The following is a 19337-nucleotide window of genomic DNA, read 5'->3' as shown; positions in this document are numbered from 1 at the left end:
CACTGTCCAGGTGTTCCTTGAACTCCAGCACTGGGTTCTGTGCCCCCTGCCCTGGGCATCTTGTTCCATGTGGACCGCCCTTTGGTGAATAATCTTCTCCTGATATCCAACCAAATCCCTCTATATTAATGTGGACTATAAAATACGTCTGTCATTCCACAGTCCTGGTGACTAGACTGTGTATCTCATTTTCAATCCAGGATTCATCTTTTTTTTTTTTTTTTTAATTGTATAATTTTAACCATTATTTTAGATTTATGGCAATTTAGAATGCTGGGCTCTCAAATCATGATGGGAATCTCTCAGATGTTCACTTAATCTGGATATTAACCTTCAATTATAATGCACTGTTTCACCCAATTGAACCATTACATGGGATTTTTTTAAACAAAACCTGCAGTTGAAATAAAAAAAATCTTTTTTCATATTAGCCTAATTTTCCAGATGGAAGATGCCATTTTCCAAAAGCGACGAGTATAAAAATAAAAAATTGTCAGGATATTTTGTGCATTATGTAGCACTTAACTCAGAAAAAGAAGCATCAACTACAGATTTAAAAAACTCAGTAGATCCCTGGGAGCCGCTATGTAATCTTAGAAATGCAATTAGGGTTCAAAGCAAATTTTAAAATCAATGTCCTTATGACTCATCAGCAGCAACACATCCCACAGAAGGGAAAGCTGGCAAAGAAGTTGACTAATGACTGCCTCTCTTGTAAGGTTGTCAGGGCAAATAACTTCACAGCACATTCCAAAGTGCTGAATGGCCCACTGAGAGGGGATAGTGGTCTCCTTTACTATCCTTTTGTGCTTGAAATTGATAGGGATCCAAACTCCTCTGTGATTTCCCTGGGAATCAATACATAAAAATGTGGAACCAACCAGTAAAATATTTGACTTGCTGAATAATCTCAATCATGTTTTCCATAGCCACCAGAGTAAGGATATTGCAGCAACCATTCCAGATAAAAACAGATGGTAAAGAGCTGTGCCACAGAACTAAACGTGTAAGCTTAGCATGCTTTTACCGACAAGCAAAGGCCAGACTGTAAGTACTGTGAAAACCTCCAGTCTCTAAACCTAAACATTCAAGCTAGGCAGTAGCATATCTTACTCTTTCAAGGAATTCCTCTAGATATAGTGAGCTTGAACAGCCTTCTGCAGACCTAAAGGAAGTTCTCAGAAGTTTATGGTTTGATTTGTAGGTGGTCCTGTGTGGAGCCAGCAGTTGGACAGGATAGTCCTTGTGGGTCCCTTCCAACTCAGGATATTCCAGGATTCTGTTAAAGTTATAGCTTGACTTTTTCCAAACATAGCATGTTCTCATTAGTCAACCTTTCTGTGATCATTCTTTTCTGCAGTGGTGTCCTTTACATTATCACAGGGTTCCATAAACTGTAATCTTTAACTCTTCATTAAATGGTCTTGGATGCATGTCTGTCATTCTGAAAGGATGGGGTGCAGCCACTGGGTGGATGGGGAGGTGGATGCAATCAAATCTCTTGCTTAAGTGGAGCACATCATCTCAAAGGGCATAAAAACAACCTGAATCCTCTGCATCCATTGTCAGAAAGCAGAATCATACTTTTCTTACATCCCACACTGAAAAAAATCCTCACACAACAAGGACCAACAGGGGCCTTCCTTCACTGTATAAGAAGTCTGTGATCCTGGCTGGATGCTCCCCATAACAGTGGCATCTCTTTTTGCTGAAGTAAGTATGAACTAATCCCAGTAAATGCATATAGCACTTATGTGAAGAAGGAATCCCTAAAGAGGGTAAATTGGAAAGGAAGATGGTTTTGTACTCTGACATACTTTATCTAGAGGTATCTCATACAGAGAGATTAAGCTGGAAAGCCTTACTATGGCTATAAAATCTAGCAAGGCTCCATGGGAAGATGTTGTCATTATTCAAAAATGCAGTATCCCAAATCCACAATCTTTTTGAAACTGTAAGTTCAATGCCTCTCTGAGCATGAAATAGAAGCATTAGGGTTGTGCTGGGAGAGGGGACAGGAAGCCGGACAGAGGACAGCTGTCACTCTCACTTGGGGCCTGGATTAAGCCAGGCATGTTGGGATGAAGCAAAGGCAGATGATATCTTTCTATCTGGGAGCCTGCCTGTCTGCAAATCCTCTGGAACCTCTCAAATAAGTACTTCAAATGTGCATAAGCTCATCATGGAGGAAATCTGCAACACCCTCGTTCTGAGGCTGGGCCCCAGGGAGATAGAAGCACCACCATCCCATTGGGAGACCCAGAGATCCAGAATGGGAGGCAAGGGCTGAGCAGTGGCCCAGGAGGATGGAATCCCTCCTCTCAGGGTAGGTTACCACTGTAATCAGAGGTGACTGCTCCCCTGTGATGATGGGTACTGCCCGAGGATAGAGGTGAGCCAAAAGATTTCTTAACAAGACCACAGCTGGGTTTGTTTTAACTACCAGTAACCTTTATTTCCCCGTGTTTCCTTCCTAGCACGTATGTGATGGCATGAGGTAAAAGCCTGAGAAGCAAGACGAACCTCTGACAAGCACGCAGGGACGTGGGAATTGCTTTTGTGGTGAAGCAACTTCAGGAATACAGCGCAGCATTTCTTATTTATTCACAGTGTATATGCTGTCAAAGCATCATGCTGGTCTCTGCTTCTTGTTAGCTCTTCAGCAGCTCACCAGGTCCCAGCTGGCAGTGGCTAATTGCAATCAGCAGGTGAGAAAGGCAGCATCTTGGCAGCTGAATTGGCTCCAGCTCTGGGACACCTTCTGGGAAATGGAGGGAACCTGGAAAAAGAAAGGGAGAGGACTTAAACCCAGACTTCTGTGAAAAGCATTAACTAAGAAAGACAGCAATGCACAGGACAATTCACACTTGCTTTTACTGGAAGTTATAATGGAGCAATTCAGTATTAAGAGTCAGGAATCTATGAGCACTCACCTCTAGTGCTTTTGAGGCGCAGTCTAATATCACTTGATGAGTTCAGAGCACAGCTTTTTTTGCAAGATTGTGAGCATCCTTTGTGAGCTCAAAGGACAATGAGAATATAAAGAATGTCTTAAGTTCAAAAACAGACAGAGCATTACTGTCTGAAAGGTGCCCACTGGCATTGGTGATCCACTGTGGTCTCAAGCAAGGGGCAGTTTTCCACTTCCTTGCAGGTATAACTGGGACCTGGGATGGCAAATGTGTGCCCTGCGTTCTGTAGCAGGGACTACTCCCAGGTGATCTGGCTTGGTTAAAGAGATCTCTACCGCCTCATGAATCAGAACCCACAGCAGAGGAGACAGTGATTAAATCTGTGAGGAGAATTCGCTGCTTTCTTGCCCTGAGAAGTAGATCCTTGAGGGTCAAGGTTGAGGTACAAAAGCTGAGAAACTTGCCAGGCAGCAATGTCAGCTTCTCTGTTGATAAATCTGAGATGACTTCCATTTCCATGACTAGCAATATAGTATCTTGACAGGTGCTCAGTTATCACAGCAGTAGGTATGCTACAAGACACGGAAAGCAATGGATGACGGATACGTGTTTCACCAGCTCTGCATTTTAGAAGGGTACTGTGAACTCATGATTCCTCTGTGTGGGCCATTCCTTGCTTGTTTAATCAATGAGAACAAAGATTTCATTTCCAAAGACAAAAAAGACAACGCCCTCTACCAACAGAAACCTCACTTAACCTCACATATAGGGATAGCCAGTATACAGAACGCACAGTATTAATGTATCTGCTGAGCAGTTCCACATCAGCGATGCTGTGTGTAGCTGCTGAAATGAAAAGACATCGAGCAGCCTGTGAAAAATGAGAGATATCTGGATTCTTCTAGTGCAAGCAGCATGTCTGTGTGTATTTGTTTGCAATTTTGCCAGCGTTATGGGATTATCAAGGGCAAATTCAACTAGATACAGATCAGTTCATGGGCAGAAAAAGCAATTAGTGCTTTATTCTCATCCCGTTTATATGCAATTAAAATGGAGTCGATTCCCCTTCAGATAAAAGTGCATAAATAAGCAGAGACCATGATTTGGGTGCTAAAGTAGACAAAGGTACGCTGAAAGTCGCAGAAGATCACCTGTCAATTCAGTCACTCAGACTGAGATGCTGCAGGATGAGGTGGCTTGGACAAGTAGAACACATGGGAAACAGCAAGCCAAATGGTGAGGTAAGATGTATTCAGCATTTTTTGGTTGTTTCCAACCTCCATTTTAACTGCTACGAGTTTACAGATTAATGAAACAATACATTTCTTCCAAAGAAACATCTGTTTTGTGGGTAACTCTAGTCACATCCTGGTGATAACCTCCCACGGGAGTTGACCTGTGTTGCCAAGTGACTTTCAAGGGAGTGCAAAGATGGTCACGGGACTGTAGCTAGGAGTGCACAAGTGGAAACAATTGTGACAGTCCATTCTGTACAAATTCAGTGCAACTCTGTTCCTTGCATGGGTAGCTCGGAATAGAGGAAAAGGGTCAAGAACACAGATCACTTTGTCACGAGAATACAGCTACTACCAGTATGTGTGCAATTGCTGATCATCAGCACCATCATGCAGTAGTATTGCTGACTATCAGTTGATGTGAAATGGCACAGCACATTTGATGCCCACTGAGTGCACTCCGGCATCCAACCCATTAAACAGCTCGCTGGAGCACTAAGTTAGGATAGGTTGGTTTGAGGCAGCTTCTGCTGTTGAAATTGCTGGCAAATGTCTGGAACCTGGCATTTCTTGGGTCAAACCACATATTGGTCACTTAGCTGACGTCAATTGTCCCAGCAACCACACACTGCAGAAACAGGCTTCTGCCTGTCTGCAGCAAACAGTGCTAGTGACACTCCTTAAAAATCAAACAACCTGTCTGGTGAAAGCTTTTAAAGCCTTTCACAAGCTGCAAAAGAGCACATAAGTGATCAAAGGTGGTAGGGTGGGTGCATTATTGTTCTCATTAGAGCATCATCTGCCAATTTACTGCAGCGAGGAGCCAGAAATGGCACAGCCTTCTGTCTGGGAAATAAAAGCAAAAGAATGTTATTACCATTTCAGGTACTGAGGGGCTGAGTTTTGGGGTGCTGTGGATGTGGCTCTCACTGGAGCCTGGCTGATAGGAGCAAAGGGAGAAGGAGGCAACTGCTGTCACAGGAAGTGCCAATATAAGCGCAGCACACTGCCACAGCCACCAGCTTAGTGACCAGATTGTCTGACCACGGAAAGGACATCAGCTCCTCAGAATTCCACTGTAATGTAGAAATGTGGGTTCTTATGGACTGTTGATTCTGTGCATAAAGAAAAAATGTATCTTAGAAATGTCTTAAGACACATGCTTCCAGGCACGTTTGTTTGATAAAGGGAATTGAATTTTTTTCGCTTCTTCACCTACTTATGGCCTAGATGCTGTCATCTTTGAAGTGAGCAGTTTCTGTAATAGAGGATCCAACATCTCAGCAGCTCTTGAATTAGGAGAAACTCTTACTGCTCTTTTAACGTCTGCCCATCCACATGCAGACACCTATCTCCTGTCCTTCTAATGGAAGGCTAAGAGTTTTGCTGGTGGAAGACGTTCTAATGCAGACAATACTATTTATTACTTGAGGGGTAGGGGCATGTGAGCTCATTTCCAGTACAAGGTGTGGCTTAACCACCAGTTCATCTCATGACTTCTGAAGTCCAGGACTTGGCAGACACTATGTGGTGACAACTGGTGATCCTAATTTTGCTCCTTTATAGACAAGCAGAATGGTCAGGGAGCACAGGTCATAGCACTGTGAGCAGTTCTGCATACCCTCTCCATCCCTGCTGGCATCAGCTTGTTGAGGGAGCAATTGCAAATGTGGTAATACAGCCTTGAGATGCTCTGGAGAGCTGTGCGTGCTGTACTTGAGGCTCTCTGTGGGTTGGACTTGGTGATGTCCAAAAGTGCCTTCCAATTCTATGATTTTTCCCACTCACTGGGAGGACTATGGCATTTATATGAACTGGGGCAGCTATTCCACTTCTAAATCAAACCTAGACCGCTTCTAAAACTAATTTGAAATTTGGAAGTCTAGGCAAATGATATTCTTTCTGAGATAGATCAGAGCTGTCTCAAGGTGGACACCTCTCACCTCTTTGCTTCCTCAGCTGGTTATCTGAAAAGGATGGGCATGCTGCTCAAGGGGCAGAGTCACTGCAAGGAACAGCGTAACATTGCTGATTCATGCAGCCAGAGAGTCCACTAGGGAAGCTGAAACCAATAACACTCTGGTGCAGATCTGACCTTTTATGAAAGAACACACAAATCGGGTAATTACATAGTATTCAGATAGCCAGCACTTTCTTTGTATTTAAACAACTCAGATAAGATCAAGCAGTAAAAGCAGAACATCCTGCTTAAAGCATCTTAGGGATTCAAAGCAATGCCCCAAACGAGAAAACTTAGTTTTTAGCCGTGTGCTTGAGCCCTGAGCCAAGTGAGAAGTACAAATGAGAAGTACATAGGCTGCTCCAGCATCCAGACCTCCCAGGGCAAAGGAAAGCTAGAACTCGTTTGTGCTGCAAGAGATGCAACTAAGTTGGAACATGAACACAATGTTTAATAAGCTTACACAAAGTTGTCTTTTACTTCTCATTCTTTAAGAAGGATGCATTTCTTTTGTCTAACAATGGCTATAGCCAAGCTGTACAGCTCATGAGGGAACAAGTGAGATGCTATATTATTTCAGCAGAGTAGACATCGCTAATTACTTTCTTGCCTTATAGAATGTCAATTTAGCTGAAAAAAATAGATCAAGCTACTCTTAAGTACAGTGATTAAAGTGATCAAAGGCTCATAACAGCACAGAGTGCAGCAAGGTTGTAGCCGTGCTCTAAAGCCTACTTTTCATGATGGAAGATAACACAAGTCAAGGCAAAATGTAAACATGAGCATTTTGCAAATGCTCATACTCAGTTCCAAAAATCATCCAAAATGTGGACTTTGGAATTTAAGAACAGATTCAGATCTCAAATCTTTGTTTTTTCTAAGAAAAACAAGGCTTATAGAGAGAGGTCTTCTTCTGACCTTTGATCATCTTGGCTACAAAACACCATTTTGCCATTATTCCACAGACATTCAGAAATGTAAGGAAATCCTGCACTAGTTTAAAAGACCTGGGAGAACTTTTGTGTCAGCATTCAAACCAGGCTTCAGATTTTCATGTAGGTTATGCAGCCATCCACCTACCTACCTGGAATAGAAGGATGGATCCCACTGCTTCACCATTTTTAACATTTGTCTTCACAATATTACTATGTGGACTGAATGCTAAGTACCTCATATAGAAATAAGAAACAAACCCACAGAAAAGTCAAAGCCTGGACTCTTCAGAGTTGTCTTTAAGCATCTAGAAGTAGTGCCCAAGCTAGCAGACTTATTCCATGCAGAAGCACATGCAACACAGGAAGGTGATTTATTCAGGCTCCTAGCTCACTTCACTGGCCCTCAAAGCAACCCATCCTCCTAACTTAGAACTTCCACGGAGACAGCAAGAATTGTGTGTAATAAACTCAGATAAAAGTGCCTTGTCCATTGTCACACTGGGAGCCTGTGGTAGGATCAAAAGTTACACCCCCGTTTCCTTGGGTCCTGAACTATTCCATTATGTTCAAACTATTTTGTTGATTTGACTCCTTCCTCAACAAACTGGCAGATGAGTTTCTTTTTGAAATTTATGTTAATTCAAAATAAAGATCTGCAAGGAACAAGCAGATGAAAATCTTGAGAACTGACAGTGTCTGTAAGGGCCCTCCTCTATGGCCTATGAGAACAGGAGAATCTATGTGAAGTTAGATGGGGTTTGGAGTTAAAGCTGTGAACCCCCTACAAAAGATAATTTGCCAATTTCATAAAGAAATCCCCCAGATGAAAATTGTTGTGACTGAGATCATTTATCTGAGGAAATGGAGACAAATAGGTGCTCATAAGATTTAAGTCAGAACCCTCCAGACACTGTTGCATTAGTTTACAGCAGGACTAAATTTGACCCAACCCATCTAACAGAATGTTTGCTAATCAAGATGTCTTTGAGGAATTTTAAATGATTGCTTCTGTTCTTGACCTTGCATTTCCTCAACAGACGAGCGGGGCAATTCTACAAGATTTTCGCAGAGATTACTGAGTACTCCAAAGAAGATAAAACTGACTGGTGAAATGCATGCAGGTATTGTCTTACGGCATCCCCGTAAACTGTTGCAAAACAGAAACTCGTTTTGTCTCTGGAACTAAGCAAAATCAAAACCTGAGATGTGGTAACATCACCATTTGTACAGAAAGGGAGACTGCAAAGGAATCAGAAATTAGTAATTTTAGAATTTGTTAACAAAGAGATTTTTTTTGCTCATTTCCATTTTCTGCCCTGGGAGAGACAGTCGTTGTGTCATTAATTTCTTACCTAGAAATTCTTCTTTGTAGAATGTAGGTGACATTCCTAGCACACCTCAGTTGATCATCTGGAGCCACTCCTGTTGTTCATAAAGACCTTCATCTTCAGGAAGCATGCACTAAGGTGATAAAAAGACTGCTGAATTCTCGTTGCCTACTACTGTGGGACCTCCAGGCTCTCCTTGTAACATAAAAATACTGGAAATATGAGAAAACTCAGCAAGACTTAATATTTTGGGTGCAAGGGAGAGGATGGGGGATAGAAATAGTTCTCCAATTTCCTCCTTGTCTGATGCACAGCTCAGCAATTAATTCAGAATCATGAAAATTCTCCCTTTTCCTTGACAGCAGTTACAAGCATAGACACTTGTAGAGATAGGACTGCAGATATACATGTTTTTGGCATTTCTGACAAGGCGTCTCCAATGCTAGTTGTTCTGCTACGAAGACAGGGAGGGCAATTTTATTTTTCCTGTATGTGTAGATAACAATTCCTGGAACCCCAGGTCTCCTCCCATTTCCCTTTTTCCTTTCCTGGCTTCTTTCCCATGGGATTTGACAAAACCAGCCTTAGACTCTGGGTTGCCCTTAAAAACCCTTCTCCTGCAGCCTCTGTTTGCACTTGGAATATATGGTAGTCCACAGTAGTCATGCTAATAGTCATGCTTTTGTTCTGCAGCATAACGTCCATTCTGGAGGGCAGAACACAGCAACACAGCTGTGAGAACAGCAAGGGAAGTTCTATGGTTTTGCTCAGGTGCTTCATGTAGCCCTCCTTAGGGGAAAGGTTTCCTAAACGGAGCTGCTAGGTTTCCCTTTCTCGCAGGTTGTTAATAGCTGCTGCTCAAACTGAGCCATTTCCCCTAGTTATCAATGCCTGTCCTTTCAGCATGCTTTGCTGGCATGGAATGCCATGATGCAGGATTAAAACAGATTTTAGGAAAGTTTCTAAAGTTCTAGCTGAAACATTCTGTTGTATTAATGGTGCACTTTTCCTTTTTCTGATCAAGATTTGAAGCTAGCAAAACCTATTTCCTTGTTTAAATGCGATGCCTTCTGTTTGACTTTGTATGGTATTGGCTGGAAAGCCCTACCAAAGAAAAAGTCTTTGGCTCACACTACAAGCAAAGTTTTGGCTGAAGAAGGCAATGGTGAATGTAGTACAGCCCAAACAAGTCTGTTTCTCCAGCTCAGTACCCAACAGAGAACTGGTTTACTGTATCTACATTTACAGAGTATTTTCCACCACTCTTATGGCTTTTGGTCAATATTAAGTAGAGGCAGTTGCACCCACTCTGTTATATGACTCCTAGTTCCCTGCCACCTGCATTGTCAGCTTTCTTAGCCCTCTGTAACTTCTTGGTTGTATGGGCATGATAAGAGGTCCAAAAATTGTGCACACTTTCCAAGTGATACTCAAGTCTGCGCTGCATGCTCAATGAGAAAGGAGGCCCAATCCTTGTTTAGGAGGCTAACAATGACAGCTGCAAGAGCTACAGTTAAGACAGCAGAACACAGAGCAGCTTGGAAAGCCAGTATCACTCCAAAAAATTGTATATCGGTGTCACTAGGCACCAGTTGGGAGCCACATGAAGTTGAGGAGTACAATTACTCAGAGAAAGATTCAACTTTTTGAAAGTTTCTGAAGGATTTCGTTGAAGCTAGCAATTAAACCATATCTCCCACATATCTCCCCAGTGCTTAAATTGCAAGAATATACTTGTTCCCTAATTGCAAAAGAGCACCAAGGATGCGTGAGTGTCTCTGACAGTTGGATTGCTGAATGTTGGCATAATCAGCAAATCCCTTGACTGCAGGCTTTCAAGTGTCCAGATCAGCTCTGGAGTTTGGAGAGAAAGAGTATATGAGGAGAAATCTGGTGCAAAAACAAGCAGTAGCTCACAGTTCTTGCTGCTGTGCTATGCTGTCATTTTCCTCCCCCCTTCATCAAATCGGGTAATTAAAGGAAGGTGTTCCAGATTCAACTTATTGATTCCTGAGTACCTTGTACCTGTATTTAGTAAGGCAAGATTTGAACGGAATCCTGGAAGATACTGTGGCAGGGTTGTGCAACTTTTGCTTGTGCTGCTGCCCTGAGGTCAAGCAGCCTCTTTTTGGAAAAGCCACTTCTTGTACGCCCTGCACCAGTGCTGAGTGCAAGAGTGCCTTTGATGTAGAGTCCCTTTTGTAGTGCCTCCCACCCAGGTATCTTCAAGATGCAGGTAAATATTAGTTATAAAGCCCTAACACAATCCTGTGAAGCAGGTTGGGTTTCTCCCTCACGCACTAAAAGGGTTGAACAGAGGTGCCACGCTGGCAAGCATTCTGTCCAAGATTAGACAACATGGTTGTGGAGCACAGCACAATTGGTAGGATACAGTATGCCTTCCAGTCTCTGCCTTTTACTGAAAGAGTTGCAGGTTTGAGACTGAACTGTCTTAGAGCTCATGTGCCTTTGCTGAGCCTGAGTGCAATGCCTCCTCCACGAGGCATCCACCTGCCTATTTCCTCACCGCTCTGATAGCATCGCCGTCATGACCTTGGAAATCTCCTCTCAAGTGCCACCCTGTCTCTCAGCGGTAGGAAATCAGATTTTCCATCCCTCAGCACCACTCCCTGCACTTTCATTTCTGAAGGAAGAGCTGGGGAAGGCATGACGTTTTTCCCTCTGCAGCAGTGACTCTATTTTCAGCTGTAGCCTAACAGATTGCTTTGCTTTTCAACCTTATAATCTGCTACCACGTTAATGCATGCAGCTACAGAAGGTTACTATTAGTGACTGAAATCACTGGCACTGCTGGCTGGGGTGTTTAACTCTGGGTGAACTAAATTCTCTGCTATGCCACATCCTCATTACTCCCTTGGATTTCACAGAATCACAGAATCATAGGAGTTAGAAGGGACCTCTGGGGATCATCAAGTCCAACTCCCCAGCTAAAGCAGTTTCCCTACAGTAGGCTGCACAGGTCATGAATATTAGCTACTGTTTTATTATGTTTTTTGGATTAATATTATTATTTGTGAAACAGAAAATACAGAAAGTTTGTTATGTCAGAAAAAGACAAATGGAAAAGTCAGCTCCTCTCTAGGGCCAAGCCAATCCGAGGTTATCACACACTAAATGACCAACAGCTTTGGCCCTCTGGCATCATCATTCACTCTCCAGTCTCAGCCCTTTGTAATTATTGCATGTCATGCTTTCAAAATCACTACATGGGAGCAACTAGCTGGTTATATTTAGTGCAACGATAGGTATGGAAGCATTTCTTTTAGCTTCTCTTGTTAGAAATATAGAGATATGAGAGAATCAAAATGCTCCCTGCACATCTGCAAAGAAGAGTCTTCTTGGCCCTGCTCACTGTGCTGGTGAGGAGGGCACTGGAAAGAATGGGTTGAGGGAAGGGGTGCTTACAGGATGTTTCCAGGTTTCAGCAGCCACAAAAAAAGCTTCATACCAGAGTAGAACTAAAGGAGAAGTTCTGAAATGTGCTACAAAACCAAAGTTGCACTCCACTCCTGGATTCCAAACAATTTATTTTTACCTTTCCAAGATTATGCTGAGGTTGGGGAGGTCACTGAGGGTGCACCAGCTGGTAAGTATGAAATGTCCAAGGACTGAAGACCCCAAAACAAGCATCTGCTCCAAAAAAAAAAGCATCACAGAATTGAAGGGATTGGAAGGGACCTCTAGAGATCACCTAGTCCATGTTTCCCTAGGTGCTCCCTCCTTAGCAGTGGCAATGAGACTTCCAGGCTATCAGGGGCACTGCCATACTGGACAAACTGGGCCACTCCAGAGTGTGAATCTGAGCACTATCCCACAGTGGTACCCCTTTTTTTTTTTCCTGACTGTTATCAGCTATCTTATAAAAGGTGTTATTCATCCCTGGGGATCTCACTTTGCATTCACACTAGCCCACCAGCCGTGCAGACCTGCAAATAGCCTGTTACAAACGCACTATAAAAATAAACACCTGCTCCCACTTTTTTTTTTAATGTGCTGTCTCCTTCTTATTGCCATTTTCTGGTTTTTATGTTTGGTACCTACCAGTCTGTCCACACACACACACACACACACACACACACGCTCACGTACACGCACAAACCAATTAGTACAAATCAATTAGCATGCCCTCTTTCCTGTGTGAATGCAGCTGTTCCTCGGGCAGACACATTTCACAGGCCGGTGACACCTCCACAGCTTATTTTGGGAACTGAAGGTTGATGTTTCACACGCTAGCCTCAAATCTACAAAAACAAAATCTCTGCTCAGGCCTTGTTCTTCACACTTGCCAGCAAGCAGTGCATGCAAATCCCCAGTGAGCAATAGAGGGGACACAGGCGGGCCATTGCCTTTGGTCTGGAGGCACAGATGGGACACAGAGCTGTAAGAAGCAGAACTGCAGCAGAGATGCTTTGGGATCTCAGAGGTGTGAGCTGCTCTGGCCAAAGTCTCTATAGGGGGACAGATGCCTACGCCTGGTCTCAGTGCCATCGAAAGCACACCGATGGCAGTGCACAAATATAGGAAAAGCCAGTGGGACAGCACGAGGGTTTGCAAACTTGCCAGCTCTGGGCAGTCCTCTCAGAGCAGTCTGAGTACCTGTGGTGCACTCATTAAAGGAATACATATTTTTTTCCTGCAGTTTTTCAGCTAGTTGCTGCTATTTGATGAAGCTGCTCATTAATTACTGTTTACACAAAGGTATTTCTTTCTTCATCTCCCTGAAGGACATTCTGCTGCCCCTCAGTACACAGCCAGCTCTAAATTGCACCAAACTTTAAGATAGAAATGCCATGTTTTCCAAGGTGTTAAGTGGCTGGCCCGGGTTTGTGTGCATAGTGTTGTGTGCTCTGTCCCCTTCTCTGCCGCAATCAATACAGCCCTGATTTCTTTATCATGGTTGATGGGGGATGGAGATGAGCGATCCTGTTCATACCTCAGCTTTGGCATTTTGATTCCCAAACAGCCCATTCACTAGTAGCATAAAAATAATGTAAAAACAAATACATCAAATAAATGTAGCTTGAAGACACCTCTATTACAACCCTGCTCTGTATTCTATAAGCAAAATATGTACTGTGCATACAAACACTGGGCGAATGAAGGGATGTGGGTATTAACACTGACATATCAAGCGGTTCCTTCATAAGATCATATTATCTCTGCAATCATCTAGAAGTATTTGCATTTCACAGACTGCGTTTTCCAAACGGCACCACACCATGTTGCATCTTGCTGTTCTTGGCTGACATCTAGGCAAAGAACGAGGCCAAATAGGCAGTTTTCAGACCGGTGGTGGGAAGTGGTTGGAGCTGATAGGTGGGGGATGTCTCCTCCTTTGGGAGTTCCAGGGTGGTTCTGATGCTGCTGGAGGCAAAGCAACACTACTGCAAGGTTGCGTGTTCAACACACAGGGAAGGTAAGTCACCAGGCAGAAGGGCAGGTGATTCACGAGCACAGTTCAGCTTCCTCTTCCCATTGGGCTGGGTGACTTTTTTTCATGATCTGGTATTGCTTCTTGCAAAGTGTTTATGAGGATTCCTGTTTGCAGCACCCTACTCACAGGGCACGATTCCTGGCTGAAATCACGTGGCATTTTTATGACCCTCATCAGATGGAAACTGTGTCCTGGGGATGGAGGTTTAAATAAGCCGCCCGTTCTGCAAACAGCCTCCTCCTGTAGTTATGCTGACCGAACAATACAGCACCAGCAGCTCAGAAAGTTTGAAAAACACCATCATCAATTAATGGATTTTTTTCACTACTGACCCCCTCCTAAATCCTGGCCACTAGTTCAGATGGGGCAGTTTATAACGCTCACAAAACAAAACACCAGTGTAAATCGTCCCAGCATCAGTTCAGCAAGTTGCTTCTGCACACCAGCCTGGCTCCAGGCCTTCACCGTGTGCTTTGGACTCTAGCACAAGTTATTCATTTTGCTTATTTACATTCTCTTTGCAGTTCCAGTGAGACATCTGCTACTTCTCCTAAGTCACTGTATGACACTTGCTCTTAAACAGTGCCTATACCCACTGGGTGTACTTTACATGACAAAACAAAAACCCAAACCCCCTTTTTCAAAGCAGGAATCCACATTTTCTTTGAAGACAATTTATATGATACCGCACAAAAACACAGCTGATGTTTTTATAATCCTGGATTTTTTACCTACAAACAAGTAGAGCAGGAGGTGATTGAGACATCCATTCAGGATGTGTGAGTTTAGGGTTAAGTTCCCACTCTGCCAAGAGGAACATGATCTACTGCTCCCACCTCTCACTTGGAGCATCCCTACCCTCTATCTTCCATCTGTCCCAGGCTATGGGTGCTCGCAACATACTGTTGCAAAACACTCAACTGTTTCTTGGCAATGGGAGAAGAAAACAAGGGAATGTCCACGTGAGGGCAGAGACACATGTGTTTGTGCTTGGTAAGTAGGTAGACATAGTTTAGCTAGAGAAATAAATCAATTCAGCAAGCAGCTGTATGTCTCTTCTAGCACACCTCGACCACTGGAGTAATTGGGCTGCAGCCAAGGGAACAGGGCCATGGAAAAAGGTCTTTCCTTCACCTGTAGAAATGCTTGTAGCCCGTCTGGGGCCACTTTTCTAAATGCTTCATCTCCAGTAATGGGAGAGTTCAGGACACAGAACCATGGAATCATTTTAGTTGGAAAGGACCTATGAGATCAGCTAGTCCAACTGCCAGCCCATCCCACCATGCCCACTGACCACGTCCCTCAGTGCACACAAACATCCACATGGTTCTTCAACACGATCACAGACAGCGACTCCCACACCTCCCTCAAGTGCCTGTGCCACTGCCTCACCACTCTTCATGAGAAGAAATGTTTCTTCTGACCTTCTCAATTTCTTTTCTGTGAAGCTGGGGACAGAGCCATGCTTTGCAGAAGACAAGCTAGCCTTGGAGTCCCATGTGGTCCTGTGTTGTTGGTATCCAGCTTATCCATAGCCAACAGTATGAGAGTAAAATATGTTGCAGAGCCTTTTCCCATTGCCAGCTGTCTGGGCACTATCCTAAACTTGGTGATTCTCCTGTTGCATTTTGGTGGCTTTTGAACCAGAGCCACTCTGAATTTTATCTTCAGAACACCACTGTGATCTTTGCATTCACAACTGCACCTTTCATGTGCCTGTAAACTGGGACAAATGAAGTTCAGGTATAGAATCTTGCTACAAAAACAAGCCTATCAGTACATGTAGTAGGCTGCCATGTAATGGGATCATTTACAACCTCCTATTTTGTGAGTACTCTAAACATTGCAGTTCCTGCAACAGAATGAGAGTGCCAAGTCCACCTCCCTTTAGTACTTAAGGCACAACGTTTATACTAATGTTAATCAGGTAATTATTTCTCTGCAAAGAAAGGATCTGTAGATAAACTCCAGCCCACTATCGGAAATGGTTCTGCTGGCATCAGTCATTGCTACTTCCAGAACAGGTGTCACCAAGTATTTCTCAGTTATTAATAAGCCTGAAGCTGGGTGAATAGGTATAGTCATATCACAAGGGACATTGCTATATTAGAAAACCCCTGAGTTAAGCGGGATTGCCTGACAGCAAGTTGGAAGTGCTTCCTGTTTGTGAGGTGTGAATTTGTACCATCCTGTTGAAACAGCAGGGCTGAGATGTAGGGAGTTGTCAGCTGACAGCACAGGGTCTGATCCAAACCTCATTCATGGATCAGGAATTTTTTGCTCATCTCTCCCATGGGCACGGAAGGAACTCAGAAGGGAATCAGTGCTATGTCAGTTGGTGCTGAGAAATGTCCTCTCTTACTAAAAGCCCTGTTCCCAAGACAAAACTCAGCTGATGAAAATATAAACTCCTTTGGGTTCTCTCTCTTAACCCACCTCAGGTCTGTGTGCCCTTCTGATCTGTCTCCTGGGCTGTTATTTTCCATCTTGACTTTCAAGCCTGCATGGAAAAACTTCTCATGGAACACTGCATGACTGTATTCTCTTTAGACATGCTGCTGGCACCGTTCTCACATATAAATAGGGCCACACATTCTGGAGAAAGGTCTTCCAGGGTGAATTTTACCCATCGCTTGTAGATTGTGGAGAGTCACTACACAGAGCCTAAAATGTTTGCCTTCTTCGCACAGCCGCAGCAGCCACAGTGTGTAACAGCATCTGGGCAGAATTGAAAATTAGCCTCTTGAGTGCCACTGCAAACAGGCAGAGCTGCCATACACCCACTGAAACCATTGGGATGTAGGCATCTCTACAGAAAATTGGTGCCTAAATCACTTGGCACTTCCTGTGAGCAATACCTACAGAAAAATGACACCTACTTGCATTTATGGGGTTGAATGAATGGATGAAAATGTTTGAAGCATACCAGCCAGCTGGGCAGGCATGTGAGATCCAGGCAGTCAGCCTCCTTTCTCACAGCAATTGTGCTTTGCTGGTAGTCTTAGCATCTTCACATCCATAAACGCTCACCTGTGATTTGCCACTTGATGAAGCTTGGGGTAATTTCCTGTCCCTGGCAAAAGAACATGGGGAGTAATATGTGTGGGAAAACAGCCCCATGAAGAAAAGAAACTAGGGAAAACCCACACTCCTAGCTTTCTCTGGAAAAGCTGGAAAATAAGTGTTTTCTGAGCCCCAGGGAGAGTGAGTTAGGGAAAGAGTGAGAGATCTTAGAGTACTGACTGCACCAGGACCATCAAAGATGGAGGGCCGAGCTCTAACCTGGCACCTTTGGCAGCCATGCTAATGAAAGCATTATGCACTGAGCAGCTAAGCATTTAATTTGAGAGACCTGGGCAGGCTCTTTAACTGTTATCTGGGAGCTAAAAAGTCACACAATCACTTCCTCAAACAATCATTTGTAGTCGGACTGTGTTCATGTCAGTTGAAGGCAGATCACGGCCCCCCGAAGGACTTCAAAGATAAGATAACAAGCAAACACTCAAAAAATGCGGTCTGCCTTGAATTCCTCTGGAGGGTCACCAAAGCACTGCAAAGCCAGCTCTGGGCTGAATGAGCTGGCTTGCCTATACCCTTTAGTAAAATATGGCTTTCTTCCTGCAAACCTCAGTACTTAGGAAAGGAGAGATGCTTGGGACCACCTTGTCTTCGGAGCAGAGGGGCAAACAGCACCTCTGCATTGACATTTTCATGCATACAGTCTGCTGTGTCTGGGAACAGTGCTGCTTGATCTGCAGTGCATTGCAGTGCAGAAAATGGGAGTGGGGTGCAGGGTCAGAACAAAGGTGCTGTACTACCCAGGAGCAGCCAAGGGTGGGAGAGGAAGGAAGGAGTAAGAGGAGCAAGGCAAGTAGAAGATGGCTTATCCAACTGCCACCTTCTCAGCACCCAGTGGACATGAAATTTAACTCTGACTCTCAGAGCTTGGTCCTTTTTCCCAAACGTGGCCAAACCCTGCTGACACTTGTTTATGTTTTAGGAACCCTCTACATCATCTGGTGGCAGTGGGTCTTGTGGTTTAATTACTCACGGTATGGAAAAGCTTTTATTTATTTCAAATCTGCTCCTTGGTAATTTCAAAGTTCCCATTCTGTCCTATCTAATTTGGAGGATGTGTGCCCAGTGGGTAGACCACAAGACTAGATCTCTGAATTAATTCTATTTCCATCTCTGTCATTCTTCTAAAAGAGAAGGTATTATTATTCATCGGAGAGAGCTTTACCTTCAGCCAGCTCAATTAAAATTATCCCGAGCAAATAGTGATCTGGAATTTGGACTTAAATGATGTAGATGAATCTAGTGTTCCCTGTACACCTGAAGAGTACAGGTAGAAGCTAAACTGGGTAATAGAGACAGAAATTTGATTTTATACTTCCGATGCCTGGATCGATTGGTGGAATAGAAACTGCTGCCACCATGTTACAAAACAACTTCTCACACAATAGCAGACCCCATTACACAGCAGAATCCCTGCAGTTAGGAAAAGATAAGTCAAGATCTCACATGAAAAGGAAGGATGTGTAATTTCTAAAAACAGCAATTTACATACTGGCCTGAGAACCATTCATCGAGCTGCTGTAATTGTGCAATTTGCTCCTTCTATTGACATGCCTTCCTGTAACTTGTGGCTTACCAATGAAATACCACTGAAAAAAACGGAATAATTCAGCTAGACTGAGGAGAGCTTCATAACCTGCCTGAAACCACACAGCTGAGAGAGGGAGGAGATGCTCACAGATGTAAAGGAGGTGCTCAGATTGAAAAGACACAAGTGTCTGTGTTAATTACAGTCTGGGCCACATGCTAGTTGCAGCAGCTGATCTCCCCCCTCTCTTGGCTTGGTGTGAGGACACCAGGGGTGGCAGAAGGAAGAGGGGCTGGGCCTGTGTTGGCTGCCATGCCACAGTCTGTGGCTCCGGCTGGCCGAGCTGCATTCCCCCATGGGGGCGAGGGCTGGGAAGGGTGCGTGTAAATCTATCCAGCTGGGCAGGCCTGGGATCAGAGACAGCCGCCACTGGGATTCCTCAGGGCTTTCTCAGCTTCCACCGTCCTAAAAAAGCCACACCGGTGAGTTAGGCTCAGGAATCCCCATAGACTCTCCATTAAGTCGCTAATTGGAGCTAATTATTGTGATGATGATTTATGAGCGGTGATAATGCGCTTGGTGCGAAAGAGACTGCAGAGCAGCACCGGTCCCCAGCCGGAGGCCCTGGTGGCTGAGGGACATGCAAACATCACAGCAGCGTTCCCCAAAAGCACCTCGTGAAGTGGGAAACAGTGCAGGGAGAGGGGAAATGGGCATCCAGGACACTTGGGCCTCCCCTCAGCAGTGCTGTGTTTCTGCTCCAGCTGCTCAGGAGAGCCACCTTTATCACCTCGGGGTGTGTTCCCAGCAGGAGCAGAGGAGCAGAATGTCACGATTATCTGAGCGGTATTAACAGCCTCTCCTCCACCTACGAGCTCATCGGGGGAGACCCAAGTGCACAGGCGC

The sequence above is a fragment of the Cyrtonyx montezumae genome, unplaced genomic scaffold, assembly GCF_038088225.1.
Source record: "Cyrtonyx montezumae isolate F1298 unplaced genomic scaffold, pur_monq_1.0 scaffold_3, whole genome shotgun sequence".
Taxonomy (NCBI): Eukaryota; Metazoa; Chordata; class Aves; order Galliformes; family Odontophoridae; genus Cyrtonyx; species Cyrtonyx montezumae.
The sequence above is the reverse complement of the archived record's forward strand: the minus strand, read 5'-3'. Positions refer to the sequence as shown.